We start from the raw sequence: 16948 nt of genomic DNA on the forward strand, positions 1-16948 counted from the left end.
CTAAGTGCTTCTTATGGGCAATACCCTCTAATCCAGGCAGCAATCTGATACTCAGGGAATGGCTGATTTGTTATTACATTTTGAATATGTGGAGTGAATGGTAATTTATAATGAACATACAGGTTGTTTCTGAGTCTAAACCCATTATTCCTGTAATATAACCCCAAGCACAGCATCACAGAACGCTAATGATATTCTCTGCTCACGGCGGGCACTCTGTGAACATCCATGTTGACTCACAGGTAATTTTTTATACCTTTTTTTTCTCTTCTGCATCCTCTTCAAACACTCCTCTCCCATCTTCCAGTGTAGAAACAAGGAACAGGTTTACAAAAAAAACCACACAAAGTACTGGAGAAACTCAGCAGGTCAGGCAATACCTGGGAGAACAGGTCAGGCAATATCTGGGGGAACATGGATAGGTGATGTCTCAGTTTGGGTCCCTTCTTCAGTCTACCCAAAACGCCACCTTTCCATGTTCTCTCGTTAAGCTGTCTGACCCACTGAGTTACTCCAACACTTTGTCTTTTTTTTAACTTCCATTGTCCAGCTGATTTTATCTTTTCCTTCCAATCACACTCACTGTGCCTTAGCTTCCACCTGCATATTGGTATCAGAATCCACCAAGGATCTATTCTTGGACACCTCCCAATCTCAACATGCTGTCCTTTTGAGATGCATTTAAAAAAACAGACATTAGGATCCATGTTTGCTTCCAACATCAATAATCATCGTCTCGCTCTCAACATCTTCACGATTTTTATGTAGATAGGTATTTGTAATAGACAAACAGAAATCTGAAATTAATTATTAAGCAGACTGACTCCGGTTTGTGGGGCTGGGCAGCTGAAGTGGAATGGATCCCAAATTGAAGGCAAGGGGAAGTAAAGATGCAACGGAGGCTGGAAGTGAAAGAACAGAGTCCTTCAAATGCCAAGGGGGCAATTGGAGAGCATGGAGACAGGGTGAAGAGTTGGCCATTGCATTAACTTTAGAGTTTAGAGATTACAGATACAGCATGGGAACAGGACCTTCTGCCCACTGGCTTCACGCCCACCATTAATAACCCGTTCACATTAGTTCTACATTATCCCACTTTTTCATCCATTCCCTATGCTCAAAAGTGCAATTTTACAGAGGCCAATTTACAACAAAAAAAACGGAAGTCTTTGGGATGCGGGAAGAAAACAGAGCACCCAGACGGAATCCACACGGTCACGGGGAAAACATGCAAACTCCAAACAGGTAGCACCTGAGGTCAGGAACACAACCAAGTCTCTGGCGTTGTAAGGCAGCAGCTCTACCAGTTGTGCCACCGTGCTGCCCATTAGAGAAAGCGGATGCAAATTGTTCAGGGCATTCTACTTGATTGGAAGTTCATGTCATTGGAGCAGAATTGGGCCATTCGGCCCATCGAGTCTACTATGGCATTCAATCATGGCTGATCTATCTTTCAACCCCATTCTCTTGTCTTCTCCCATAATCTTTGACACCTTTACTAATTAAGAACCTATCAATTTCCATTTTAAAAATACCCAAAGACTTGGCCTCTATTGTCGCCTGTGGCAACGAATTACACAGATTCACCACCCTCTGGCTTAAGAACCCCCCCCCCCCCCCCCCTCATCTTTCTAATGGTACACTATTTTATTTTGTTAGCTAAAAAAATGATTAAAATACATTAAGTTTTAAAGGAACAATTCAATGGTTGAATGGATGACTTAAAGGTACAACAGTCTTTGTTTCAGAATGACTGCAGCTTGAACATTCAATTACCACAGTGAGCTTTTCTGCATGTCCAGGGCAACAGATCTGTTGGCCGCTGTGTGATATTGTACATACCTTTGTGAGGAATGTGATTATTTATTGTTCTGTTGTGTGAATAGTGTTGTTGACACTCCAAGAAGTAACAACTACTTTCCATCACCAGGGGAAAAACGTTAAAAACATATTTACACTTCTTTTTCTTCAAAAGCATAATTTTAACACAAAATATCTTTGAGGTGGGGAGGAAAATTGCTTGACTAACACTCAAGAAACATCCATTTTAGTAACAGAGAACATATGATTTCCAAGTTCCAATTAATGTATTGCCCTAGATAGAGCAGATGTGGAGAAGATGTTTCCACTAGTGGGAGAGTCTAGGACCAGAGGGCACAGCCTCAGAATAAAAGGACGTACCTTTAGAAAAGGAGATGAGGTGGAATTTCTTTAGTCAGAGGGTGGTGAATCTGTGAAATTCCTTGCCATAGACGGCTGTGTGTAGACCAAGTCATTGGGTATTATTAAAGCAGAGATTGACAGATTCTTGATTAGCATGGTGTCAAAGGTTATGGGGAGAAGGCAGGTGAATGGGGTTGAGAGGGAAAGATAGATCAGCCATGACTGAATGGTGGAGTAGACTCAATGGGCAGAATGGCCTAATTGTGCTCTTATGAACTTACATTGAGATGATAAAATATCAGGATGGAAGATGAGACAAAAGTTCCTGGAATACATTTGACCAGTGACAAGGCCATATTGATGCCGCATTGATTCTCACGCATTTTACACATGCATGTTGCTATCAGAGGTTGCTGCTGATGGCTTTCTCCATGAACCAGGGCAGCTCGCTGATGAAGACTATTCACATTGTGACATTAGGTAGGATTCTCTCTGAATGATCATTCACAATATTAAGAGCCATCAGATTGTAGCAATGCAGTTACTTACATTGGCCAGAAGAGGGCATGAGGGGAGAGTTCCTCTGGTTCCATAGAAGATCGAGGAGATTCAGCATGTCGGTGAATACTCTATCAAACCTCGACAGAGAGCACACTGACTGGTTGCATCACGGCCTGGTTTGGCAACTTGAATGCACAGGAACAAAGGAGATAACAGATAGTAGACACATTCCAATCCATCACAGGTACCGACCTCCCCACCATCAAAGGGATCTACAGGTGACTCACAATGGCAGCCAATATTACCAAAGGTCCACACCATCCAGGCATTGCTCTCATTTCACTGCTACCATCAGGAAGCTGGTACAGGGACCTGAAAACCATGACCACCAGATTAAAGAACAGTTTCTACCCAGCCATCAATAGGCTCTTGAACATTGCACAACACTAACCTCAGCAATTATAATCCTTTATGCACTATGCCTTTGCTGCACTATGGTTTTCACATTTGTGCTGTTATGGTCACCTTGTGTTGCAATTATTCATTTATTGATCATTATATATTTATCTGTGTCTTATTGTGATAATGGGCCTGTTTTGCTGCAGCAAGTTAAATTTTCATTGTTCTGTTGATGATAATGTAACAATTAAACACTATTAACGCCTGAATGTTAGTGTATATTTGAATATTAGTGACAGGCAGGCAGTTGCTAAAGGACATTTTTCTGATAGTAGCATGCAGAGTTCACGAATGAATTCCGTTTAAATAAAGATACAAAGTGATGGAGTAGCTCAGCAGGTCAGGAGAACATCGACTGGTGACATCTTGGGTTAGTTTGCCAGTTTCCCATTTTTTAGATTCATGCACTGGTCTTCCACTGCAAGCAGTACTATACCCAAAATGTCACTGCACATAGCAGGTTTCATCCCAGAGAGCATTTAATTAAAAATCCCTTCACCAGCTTCTATAACTTGGCACCTTTCCTGAAGGTCACTGCTGAGAATTGGGTGGCGTGGTAGAACAGCGGTAGAGTTGCTGCCTTGCAACGCCAGAGACCCAGGTTTGATCCTGACCACGGCTGCATGTCTGTACGGAGTGTGTACTTTGTCCCCGTGAACTGCGTGGGATTTCTCACGGATCTCCAGTTTTCTCCCACACTTAAAAGACATACAGGCTTGTAGGCTAATTGGCTTGGTATAATTGTAAGTCACCCCTAGTGTGTGTAGGGTAGTGTAAGTGTGCGGGGATCGCTGGACGCCAGGGACACGTTGGGAAGAAGGGCCTGTTTCTGTGCTGTATCCCTAAACTAAACTAATTGCTCACAATTCCCTGCTCTCTACCCATGAGCCAAATACTACCCACTACTCCCATGGGCATTTAATCCCATGTCGGTCAGTTTCACCAACAACTATAATGTACTATTTTATTGAAAGTTAATTTACAAGTGACTTCCCTATGGTCATCAGCATTCACTAATATTCCAGAGAATACCAAATGTCACTCATTTGGCAGCAATTATTGTCCGTTCATCAATAAGTTATGCATTAATACTCATGCAATATTACCAATCACAAGGTAACAATGGGTGGATTGTTAAGCTTTGATGCTTGGTAGCACACAGATCAAACATTACTCACACAATAAGAGAGCACTGATTGTGTTTGTTCGTTGGTTACCAATGAAAGGATGTTGGCTTAGATTTTGAAGTGAATGGTGTATTTATGTATTGAACTAATAGCAGCCTTCCAGCAACATGCTTATTCTGGAAGTGCGCAGTGCAGGTGGCCAAATAGGGAGAAAGCAACCAAAACAAAAAGGCCACTCTTGGGTCGAACCAAACAAAACTCAACAAATGTCATGTAGCTCAGGCAAATTCATGATACTTACGTCATTGGATGAGAGAGAAAATACTTCAGAAATGTTTTCAATGATGCAAACTGATTTGCAGGAAGAAGGGGCAATCAGGTTCGATCCTGACTACAGGTGCTGTCTGTACGGAGTTTGTACGTACCACCATTATTATGCCCACCCAATATATTCAGATTTTTTAACTTCCTCCCAATTTATCTTGCCCAGAATCTGCAGGCTTTTGCAAAAGGATCTCCTAGATCAATGCAATGAAACAAGAGTGGGCCATTTCTAAGCATTGCCTATTGACATTTGTTTTCTGCATTCAATGCTGGTCTCTAACAGTACCTAGATGCTTGGCAATCCAGCTTTTGGCTTTGTACTTTTTCACTTCAGTTTCTTGTGCCAGACTCTAGGTACAAAGCGAATGCCCAGGTCAAAGTAACACCAGTCATCAAGGGACTATAATCTTCCACAAAGCACAAAATGCTGGAGGAACTCAGCAGGCCAGGCAGTATCTGTAGAGGGAATAGACAGACAATTGGAGGGAATTGATGGAGTACGACCTTTCAACCCTGTAGAACATCCTTTCATAGACACAAAAAGCTGGAGTAACTCGGTGGGTCAGACAGGCAGGAACGGGGTACTGATTGAGAATGATCAGCCATGATCACATTGAATGGCGGTGCTGGCTCGAAGGGCCGAATGGCCTCCTCCTGCACCTATTGTCTATTAACAGCATCTGTGGAGAAAAGGAATAGGTGATGTTTCAGGTCGAGATACTTTTTCAGTCTGAAGAAGTGTCTCAACCTGAAACGTCACCTATTCCTTTTCTCCAGGTATGCTGTCTGACCTGCTGAGTTACTCCAGCTTTTTGTGTCTATGGTTTAAACCAGCATCTGCAGTTCCTTCCTGCACATGGAACATCCTTACAATGAACTTCACCCTGGCAAAGGGACACATTGTCAAAGTGTGAACAACAGTGATAACTTGATTAGCATGCTTCATTTGAGAATAAGTTAGATTACAAAGGTAGAGATGCTGCCTCACAACAGTGTCCGGGTTTGATCCTGACTACAGGTGCTGTCTGTACGGGGTATGTACATTCTCCCTGTGACCACAAGTTTTCTCCAGGTGCCCTGGTTTCATCCCGCACTCCAAAGACATGCAGGTTTATAGGTTAATTGGCTTCTGTAAATTGTCCCTTGTCTCTAGGATAGAACTAAAGAACAGGTGATCGCTGGTCGGCTTGGGTTTGGTGGGCCGAAGAGCCCGTTTCCACGCTGTACCCCTAAACTATAGGAACAGTGTGTTTATTTTGTTCTTAAATTGGCAATGGTCCCTTTGAATGTCATGGGCTGAGCCAATTTTCCTGCAGAAAAATGAGTGAAGATGTAAAACTTCACACATACAAAGCTGGGCTTTAGAGATCGTGGACCATCCTTTTATTTCACTACTTACAATTTGGCCCATGGCACCACCATGTGGAATATTGAGCAAATTACAATGGTCAAGTCAAGTCAAGTTTATTTGTCACATACACATAAACGATGTGCAGTGAAATGAAAGTGGCAATGCCTGCGGATTGTACAAAAACAAAATTACAATTACAGCATATAAATTAAAATTAATACAGAAAAAAAATGTTAGTCCCTGGAGATATAATAGTTAACAGTCCTGATGGCCTGTGGGAAGAAACTCCATCTCATCCTCTCCGTTTTCACAGCGTGACAGCGGAGGCGTTTGCCTGACCGTAGCAGCTGGAACAGTCCGTTGCTGGGGTGGCAGGGGTCCCTCATAATCTTGCTTGCTCGTGACCTGCACCTCCTGATGTATAAGTCCTGCAGGGAGGCAAGTGTAGTTCCCATGATGCGTTCTGCCAAACGCACTACTCTCTGCAGGGCCTTCCTGTCCTGGGCAGAGCTATTCCCAAACCAGACTGTGATGTTGCCGGACAGGATGCTCTCTACAGCCCCAGAGTAGAAGCATTGAAGGATCCTCAGAGACACTCTGAATTTCCTCAGCTGTCTGAGGTGGTAAAGGCGCTGCCTTGCCTTACCCACCAGCGCAGGGAGGTTCTACTGCAGTTGTACAGGGCCTTGGTGAGACCGCACCTGGAGTATTGTGTACAGTTTTGGTCTCCTAATCTGAGGAAAGACATTTTAGCCTTAGATGGAGTACAGAGAAGGTTCACCAGATTGATCCCTGGGATAGCAGGACTTTCATATGAAGAAAGACTGGATAGACTAGGCTTATACTCGCTGGAATTTAGAAGACTGAAGGGGGATCTTATAGAAACATATAAAATTCTTAAGGGGTTGGAGAGGCTAGATGCGGGAAGATTGTTCCCGATGTTGGGGAAGTCCAGAACCAGGGGTCACAGCTTAAGGATAAGGGGGAAGTCTTTTAGGACCGAGATGAGAAAGCATTTCTTCACACAGAGAGTGGTGACGTTTTTTTCTCACACAGAGAGTGGTGAATCTGTGGAATTCTCTGCCACAGAAGGTAGTTGAGGCCAGTTCATTGGCTATATTTAAGAGGGAGTTAGATGTGGTCCTTGTGGCTAAAGGGATCAGGGGGTATGGAGAGAAGGCAGGTACAGGTTACTGAGCTGGATGATCAGCCATGATCATATTGAATGGCGGTGCAGGCTCGAAGGGCCGAATGGCCTACTCCTGCACCTATTTTCTATGTTTCTATATATGTTTCTATGCGGCAAAGTTGCAACTCATGATTGTCAAAATAAAGAAAACAATTGGGGCGTTTGTCCGGTGCAGTCCACTAACCGAGATTAAAAGTCGAAAGTGTGCTACACTTGTCGAGGAATTCTAGGGAACCATCTGATCACCACTTGCACCCGCGGCCCAATGTTGACGAAAGGAGGAGCCAAAGGAGATGCCAGGACGGTGAAGTACACAATCACAGCCCTGGTTATGGGAGAGGGGTGCAGGTGGAGAGCACAGTCAGGGTCCAGTGCTTGTGCTGAGGAGTTTAATCAGGAGTGGAGCAAAGTAGACCAAGCTGCACAAGTACATGTGCAGAGGGGGAATGTGGAGGATCGGCAGTTTAGGTTGTGAGTGGGGAGGAACAGTGAGGGAGGGGGGGAGATGATTGGGAGGAAAGCTGACTCACGCCCCCTGTCCGTGGGTGGAGTCTTATGATCTAGGTGGGTAGCTAATCACTTCAGGGATCTGGGCTGGTCTGCAGTGCAGTGCACACAGAAGCCATTCACAAGGAAAAACACAGCGCACATTCATTGCTCCAAAAGAAGCATTGCGCGAGCATTGATGTCATCCCAGAAATCTCATTGGAGTCACGAGGGCGACTGATACCAGGAAGTGCCCTGGCAAATGTTTGGAGAGATGCAGAATTAACAGCATTATATTGTCTCATTCCTGAAACAGGATGAATGATTTTCAATTGTACAATGTTGGGAAAGAAAGCACTCTCCAATTTAAATTTCTAGACAACCATCTTTCTTCAGAAGTATCTCCCATATTTGACTCTCTCCATCTGTAGAGAGAAGGATAGAATGTACACCATCCACAGGCACACATGATATGAGAGCACAAGTAGCTTATTCAGTCCTTGTGCTTGTTTAACTAGTTATCTGTGGCTGAACTTTCACCCCGACACCACTTTTCCTTTGCCTTGATTTCCTTAACGTCAACCGTTTGCCCAACTCTATCGTTAATATCTTCACAAAATGGATTCATGCTATGCTCGTCAGTAGGGAATTACAGACACTCACTAAGATCTAGCTAAAGAAGTATTTTCCACCACAATCCTGAACTTGCCAACCCCTGAGGACCAGAAAGGGAATATCATTGCAATATCTACTCTGTGGAACACTAAGAATGTTGTATGTTTGATTGCACTCACTTCTTACTCATCTGAACTCTAGCCTGCTCAATCGCTCCTCGTGGTTCAAATCCACCATTTCAGAAATCAATCTGGTGAACCTTCTCGATCTCAAGTATATGTTATTCTAGTTTAAAAGACCAGACGTGTGCACAATATTCTGGTGACACAAGGAACTGCAGATGCTGATTAACAAAAGAAAAGTTACTCCAGCACTGGAGCATTTAAGTCAGGCAACATCTCTGGAGGACTTGGATGGGTAACAATTCAGGTCAGGACCCTTCTTCAGATTTCTCTGGAGGACATTGATGGAAGACAATTCAGATCGGGACCCTTCTTTGCCCAGAAGAAGGCCCCTACCTGAAACATCACCTATCGATGTTCTCCAGTGATGATGTCTGACCCACTGAGTTACTCCAGCACTTTGTGTCTTTCTTTGTAAATCAGCATCTGCAGTTCTTTGTTTCTACCATCAGGCGATACATTGCTGTGTTAAATCCTAGCTTTTTCTACCCAAACACCTATAATGGGAAAAACTTTAGTGTACCATCTGCAGCCATTCACAAAAGCAGCTGTCAAGGAATGAACATGATGTTGGGCATGATGATGCACGAATAATTACAAAATAACAAATGACAGCAAATCTGCCAAGCCATACGCAGATCATAAGAGTGAATGGTGCAATAAAATTTGAACCCTGAACTATATATATATATATATATAACATTTTGTTCCATTGCATACTTCAGCTCTTTGGATCTCTGTGGTAGAGCCTAAAGTCAGAGTTTCAGTAAGCATGAGAAACGGTGGTTCAAATGGCCAAAGCTGCTGCCTCACAGCACCAGAGACCTCGGTTTGATCCTGTTTTCGGGTGCTGACTGTGTGGCGTTTGCAAGTTCTCCCTGTGGCCAGGTGGGTTTCTTCCAGAAGCTCCATTCTCCCCCCACATCCCAAAGACGTGCGGTTTGAAGGTTAATTGGCCGCTGTAAATTGGCCCTCATGGGTAGGGAGTGGATGAGAAAGCAGGATAACATAGAGTTGATGTGAACAGGCAATCAATGGTCAACGTGGACTTGGTGACACCAGTCTGAAGAAGGGTCTGGACCCAAAATGTCACACATTCCTTTTTTCTCCAGAAATGCTGCCTGACCTGCTGAGTTACTCCAGCATTTTGTGATCCCTTGGTCGACTGAAGAGCTTGTTTCCATGTCATATCTCTAAACTAAATTAAACAGGCATGACAAATTCTGAACCGATCAAACTATGGCAGAAGTGGCCCTAACAGAAGAGGCTTGAGAATTCTGTTGGGTATTGATGGCAGAAAATTCACCTAAACACTGCAGAGGAAAGAAATGTAATGATACAAATCGTGAACTTAGAACAATTGGAAAACCAATTGAAAGATATTAAAACTTGATTAGTAAAGGTGTCAAAGGTTACGGGGAGAAAGCAGGAAAATGGGTTTGAGAGGGAAAGATAGATCAGCCATGATTGAATGGTGGAGTAGACTTGATGGGCCGAATGGTTTATTTCTGCTCCTATGACTTATGAACTTGGATACTTCCATTGGCGTTCTGCCATTCTGCTGTGAGATTACAGGAAAGGTAACTGTTATAGACAATAGTCATACGATATGGAAACAAGCTCCTTGGCCCACTGCAGACTGCACTAGCCATTACGCTTCCATGTGCACTAGGTCCATTTTGGTCCCCCCCCCCACCCATCAAATCACCTCAGAATCTATGACTCACTCTACAGGCCAATGGTCAATTAAACTACCAACCGGCACATCCTTGGGATATCGGAGGAAACCAGAGTGCCCATGGGAAACCCAGTGGTCTCAGGGAAAGTTTTCTGTTCACAAAGAGAGTGTACAAACTCCACGCTGACAGCACAAGATTGAACCCAGGTCACCAGAGCTCTGGGCCACTATGCTGCCCATCACTGAAGATGAGCTACCATCTTTTAGAAAAGTACTGTGCTACATCTCCAAGGGATATACCGTTATGATAAAATCGCACAATCAGACGTTTGTAAGTGCTAGGAGCAGAATTAGGCCATTCGGCCCATCAAGTCTATTCCACCATTCAATCATGGCTGATCTATCGCTCCCTCTCAACCCCATTCTCCTGTCTTCGTCCCATAAACTCCGACACCTTTACTAATCTAGAACTTATCAATGTCCACCTTAAAAATGGCCAATGACCTGGCCTCCACAATTATAATTCCAGCCTGATTCAGCATTTTCTGTTATTATTAAAGCAAACAGAGCATTTAGACCTATGCACAGTGTAGTATACGAATATATTGTACAGTATATACAAACTAATCTGAACTTCACTGGAGTAAGATTGGCGATTGAGGCGGTGCGAAAACCGTCGTGCTACGGTTCGCCGTTTTGCTGCAATCGCTGTTACGAATATATCAGGCCAAACCACAAAAAAATATATATATAAGATCTGAGTTTTAGTAGTATATAGATAGATAGATAGATAGATATATATATATATAGGCTTTGAGAACTCAAATGTATCAGGTGATATAACTTTCTTGTGCACAGAAGTAGTTAATTATTAGCGGATGACTCCAGTGAAGAATCTTATGTTGAAGCTCTACCACAGACCGTGGGTCTTCATTGCAACATGGGCTGCAGTGAATGTAATAAGGGGAAGGACTGCAGACATTAGGGACTTCCTTGCAAAAGGTTACAGCATCATTGGTCCAGGACATGTAGCAAGTTTGTTGCAGTAGTCATATTCACCACTTTAGCTTCCCAGTGGCAATAGTTCAACTGGAAAACTGACAGCACACGTTTCGAGATCAACCACAAATTACTGCTTTGCTTAGTTTGGCATGCTGTCATTTCTGGTTTGAGTGCCAAAATTATGTTAGCACGGCTCAGATATAACATTGCTGAGCTAATTTTAACTGTAATTCTTCTGAATAGTTGCACGTCTTGAACTATCTTTTATTTGTACTGATGTTCTCCCTACTGTATTCATTTTCATGCGAAGAATAAAATACATTTGGTCCTACGAAAGAAGGGTGAAGCATCAGGGGAAAGAAGATAGTTTATTCCCAGAGCAGAATGTAATTACAAATACTTCTGGAGAGAACATGCTATTCCTGAGATTTACCTGGACACCATCAGTTGAAAAACACCCTTACACTAAACATAGGACAGAGAAAAGTACAGTGCAGGAACAGGCCCTTCGGCCCACAACATCTGTGCAGAACATGATGCCAAGATAAACAAATTTCCTCTGCCTACAAGTGATCCATACCCCTCCATTCCCTGCATATTCACAAGCCTATCCATTTAACAGCCTCTTAAACACCACTCTCGTATCTGCCCCCACCATCACCACTGACAGCATGTTCCAGGCACCCACCATGTTCTGTGTAAAAACATTTGTCCAACACAACTCTTTTAAACTTTGCCTTAAAGCTTTGCCCTCCAGTCTTTGGCATTTCCACCTTGGGGGGAAATGTTCTGACTTTCTACCCTATCTAGGCCACTCATCATTTTATATCCTTCTATCAGATCTCCTCTCAACCTCTGGTCCGATTGAAAACAATCCAAGTTTGTCCAACCTCTCCTTGGTGCCGACACCACCTAACCCAGGCAGCATTCCGGTAAACCTCTTTGGCATTCTCTCCAAAGCCTCCACATCCTGCGATGGGGCGATTAGAACTGATGATGCATGGGAGCATGTCATTCCTCAAAAGCAGGAAGTTAGATTATGTTGTATCAAGGTGCATTGGTAGCCACCTAAAACAGATCCCAGCCCAGCAATAGAAGAGCTGAGCTGAGCTGAGCTGAGCTGAGCTGAGCTGAGCTGAGCTGAGCTGAGCTGAGCTGAGCTGAGCTGAGCTGAGCTGAGCTGAGCTGAGCTGAGCTGAGCTGAGCTGAGCTGAGCTGAGCTGAGCTGCTGTCTGTGCAGAGTTTGCACATTCTCCCTGTGACCGTGTGGATTTCCACTCCAGCTCTCAAAGATATGCAGGCTGATTGGTTAATTGGTAACTTTAATTTGCCCCTGGTGGGCAAGTGAGTGTTTGAAGCTGGAGGGAAGTTAGAAACATAGAAACATAGAAACATAGAAAATAGGTGCAGGAGTAGGCCATTCGGCCCTTCGAGCCTGCACCGCCATTCAATATGATCATGGATGATCATCCAGCTCAGTAGCCGGTACCTGCCTTCTCTCCATACCCCCTGATCCCTTTAGCAAAAAGGGCCACATCTAACTCCCTCTTAAATATAGCCATTGAACTGGCCTCAACTACCTTCTGTGGCAGAGAATTCCACAGACTCACCACTCTCTTGGTGAAGAAATGTTTTCTCATCTCGGTCCTAAAAGACTTCCCCCTTATCCTTAAGCTGTGACCCCTGGTTCTGGACTCCCCCAACATCGGGAACAATCTTCCCGCCTCTAGTTGATGGGAATGTGGGGAGAATGAAATGGGATTTGCACAAGATTAGTACAAATGGATGATTGACGACATGGTGGGCCAAATCTGTGCAGAAATCTTTTCCAAACATCAAAATAATTTTTAAAAAGAAGAAAGTTGCAAATCATGTTTTTCACCTTCTGGATGATTAAATTCTAATGCCTGAGTATCTTCTTGAGTATTGCTGGCAGGTCAAAGACAGGCAAAACGTCTGTGTTTTTTGTTGTAATATATAAGACAAGGGGGATGTTGTGATATTGCTGGGACTACTTTGTGTATCCAAGGACTACTTTGTATGCCTGTGTATATAAGTGATTGGTGTGATTAGGCGGTGACTCTGGATCCAGGCGGCCTTGGAATAAACAGCCTGGAGTACAAGCTGCACCATGATCACATTTTAAACACGTGTACTCGTGGTCCGTCCAGCGTCACCACGGAGAACAACATGGTGGCAGCGGTTTGGGTGTTTAGCCTAGAAAAGGAAAACAACAAAAACCCCAAGAAAAAAAGTTAACAAGTGTGTAAGAAAGAAATAAAAAAGGAAGGTTAACAAAAAGGAACCCAGCAAAAAGGTTCACAGGTAGATAAGACAGAGCCCTGAAGAACGAAAAAAGTTTCCCGCTCGGTAAGGGGCCAATATATGTAGGTATACTTACCTGCTCAGTAGTCAGCGGTGAGCTGCCGACGTGACGCTGCAAGCTGCTGAGGGCGGTGTGTGAAGGCCCACATCGCGCCCCAGCACCTGTGCAGGCCCGAGATTGGGAGCCTGCGACTGCTTCGCGGGGGAGAGACCGGAGGCGACCGGGAGACCCGACACCCAGGGAGGTGTGCGGTGACCGGGGAAGACCGACACCCACGGAGGTGTGCGGCGACCGGTAAGACCGACACCCACGGAGGTGTGCGGCGACCGGTAAGGCCGACACCCACGGAGGTGTGCGGCGACCGGTAAGACCGACCACCCGCGGAGGTGCGGCGGCCGGTAAGGCCGAGGCACTACATACTTACCCAGGCGCGTCGACCATAGAGTCGGGACGGCCCTGGGCCCGAGACAGCGGCAGCGCGTTCAAATTGCGCGGCAGCTGCCGGGAGCACCTGTGGGCGGGGCCGGGGAGCACCTGTGGGCGGGGCCGGGGAGCACCTGTGGGCGGGGCCAGCGCGCAGCGGCAGCGCATTCGAAAAGTTGAGCGGCAGCTGCCGGGGAGCACTTGTGGGCGGGGCCAGCGCGCACTGCAGCGGAGGCGCGATCGCACCGCGATTACAGCAGTGGGAGCCCAGCAATGCCAGCCCAGCAGTGGGAACCCAGCAATGCCAGCCCAGCAGTGGGAGCCCAGCAGTGGGAGCTCAGCAGTGGGAGCCCAGCAGTGCCAGCCCAGCAGTGGGAGCCCAGCAGTGCCAGCCCAGCAGTGGGAGCCCAGCAGTGGGAGCCCAGCAGTGCCAGCCCAGCAGTGGGAAGCCAGCAGTGGCAGGCAAATCGTGGTGGTGGAGCATCTAGAGCCTACACTACGTTTGATCTACACAGCACGTCTTCTTGAGGGGAAGATATGGAACAAAATGAATATTTTGTGTTTAATGACCTGTGTAGTGATCTGTGTACTGAAAGCTTAATGTATTATATTTGATGCTTTTGTATATATGTATATATCTGTGGAGTGACCACACGGAGTGAGTGACCACCCGGCGATGAGTGAAATTCCACAGAGGAGTGACCACCATGATGGCGAAAAAAGCAATTGTGTTTAGTTGTGTTATTGGTTTTGTTTGCAAAAAGCAATGGTGTTTTGGTTTTCTTTGTTAAATATATTTTAGCCCTCGAATGGTAAAGAAAACAATTTTATATAAGACAAGGGGGATGTTGTAATATATAAGACAAGGGGGATGTTGTGATATTGCTGGGACTACTTTGTGTATCCAAGGACTACTTTGTATGCCTGTGTATATAAGTGATTGGTGTGATTAGGCGGTGACTCTGGATCCAGGTGACCACGGAATAAACAGCCTGGAGTTGAGCTCCAGCATTGTAACCTTTTATACATGTGTACTTGTGGTCCGTCCAGAGTCACTAAAGGTACAACAGGTACCGGACCACGAAGTACAACATTTTTCAACCAAGTGAATGATTAAAAAAAGTGTCTTCTTAACCTATGACCAATACTCCTCATTGAGAACATTGATTGGCAATACCATATTTAACTTCTAAAGTAATTGATTGGTCCATGCTAAACATGGCCCACACAATCAAATGTTATTTTTATTTTCTGCTAACTCTGTCCAAATGCCAAGGCAATTCATTGCTGTGTACCATAAGTTCATAAGTTGCAGGGGCAGAAATAATGGTTGATCTCTCTTTCCCTCTCAACCGCATTCTCCAGGACAACCACCATGTCCTTATGAACATGCTGTTCAGATACAGTACCGCTCAGGGGACAGCTTAGTTTAGTTTGGTTTAGAGATACAGTGTGGAAACAGGCCCTTCGGCCCACCAAGTCCGCACTGACCAGCGATCCCGCACACTAACATTACCCTACGCACAATTGGGACAACTTTTACATTTATACCAAGCCACTTAACCAACAAACCTGTACCTCTTTGGAGTGTAGGAGGAAACTGAAGATCTCGGAGAAAATCCACGCAGGTCACGGGGAGAACGTAGAAACTCCATGCAGCTAGCACCCGTAGTCGGGATCAAACCCAAGTGCTGTAACTACCGCTGTGCCACCATGCTGCCTAGTATCAGCCGCTATGGAATTAACTTAAATATGGAAAAGACCAATCCTTCACAAGGCACAGATTGATTAATGATAGTCAGTGTGGCTTTGGGTGTGAGAAATTGTGTCTCTCAAATTCAAAAGATGTTTTTGAAGAGGCATTCAAGAAAGCTGATGACAGTGTGGTAGACATTGTCAGCATAGACTTTAGCAAGGCTTTTGACAAGGCACCGCATGGTAGGCTGGTCTGGAAACTTTGATCACAGGTGATTGAGGATGAGTTAGCCATTTGGATACAAAAATTGGTTTGAAGGTAGGAGACTGGATGGTGATAAGAGGCTGTTTTTCAGACTGGAGGCTTGGAACAAAGGATGTGCCCTAGAGATTGGCGCTGAGTCCACGATTGTTCGTTATTTATATTAATGATTTGGATGTGAATGCAGGTGACATGGCTAGTAAGTTTCCGAATATCACTATAATTGGCAGTATAGTGGACAGTGAATAAGTTTATCTAAGATTCAATGCAATCTTAATCAACTGGGCAAATAGGCTGAGAAATGGCAGGTGGGGTTTCATTTAGGTGAATGTTTGGTGTTGCGTTTTGGTAAGACAAACTCCAGCATGGCCTACATAGTAAATGGTTGGTTGATGCCTGGGTGAGTGGGGTTAGAGCGATGTGGGACTGGATTGTGGTGGAGTGCGGACATTGTCAGGTTGGGCTGATCCACAGGAGGTGATGCATCAGTGGGCGGCATGGTGGCGCAGCGGTAGAGTTGCTGCCTTACAGCGAATGCAGCGCCGGAGACTCAGGTTCGATCCTGACTACGGGCGCCGTCTGTACGGAGTTTGTACGTTCTCTTGGGTTCAATCTTGACCTCAGGTTATGTCTGTGTTGAGTTTGTACATTCTCCCTGTAACCGTGTGGGTTCCCTCCAGGTGCACCGGTTTCCTCCCACATCCCAAAGACATGCGGGTATGTAACATAATTGATCTCTGTTAATTGCCCCTGGTGTGTTTGGAACAGATGCAGAAGTGGGATGCCAGGTGATCAATAGGCAACATGGACTCAGTGGGTCAAATGGCCAAGCTGCATCTTTCCATCAATCAATCAATATATATCCATTACATAAATGGTTAATTCATTGCAAGTCTAATCTTTGACAGGAAAAGTGCAATTGAGTATCCGGACTAGCACAATTCAAACCAGCATAATTATATTTCATTCATCAAATGTGGCTTTTGAAAGGAAATTGGATAGTCACAAGGAAAAGTTATTTGCAGAGCGACAGGGAAAGCTGGAGAATTGGACTGCTCTATAATAAGCTGGTATGGACTTGATGGACACAATGGCCTCCCTTTGAGCCATAACAGTTCAATGTTTAGTGTGGGAATGAACTGCAAGATGCTGGTTTACACTGAAG

Source organism: Rhinoraja longicauda, chromosome 29 (assembly GCF_053455715.1).
Source record: "Rhinoraja longicauda isolate Sanriku21f chromosome 29, sRhiLon1.1, whole genome shotgun sequence".
In the NCBI taxonomy this organism is placed as follows: Eukaryota; Metazoa; Chordata; class Chondrichthyes; order Rajiformes; family Arhynchobatidae; genus Rhinoraja; species Rhinoraja longicauda.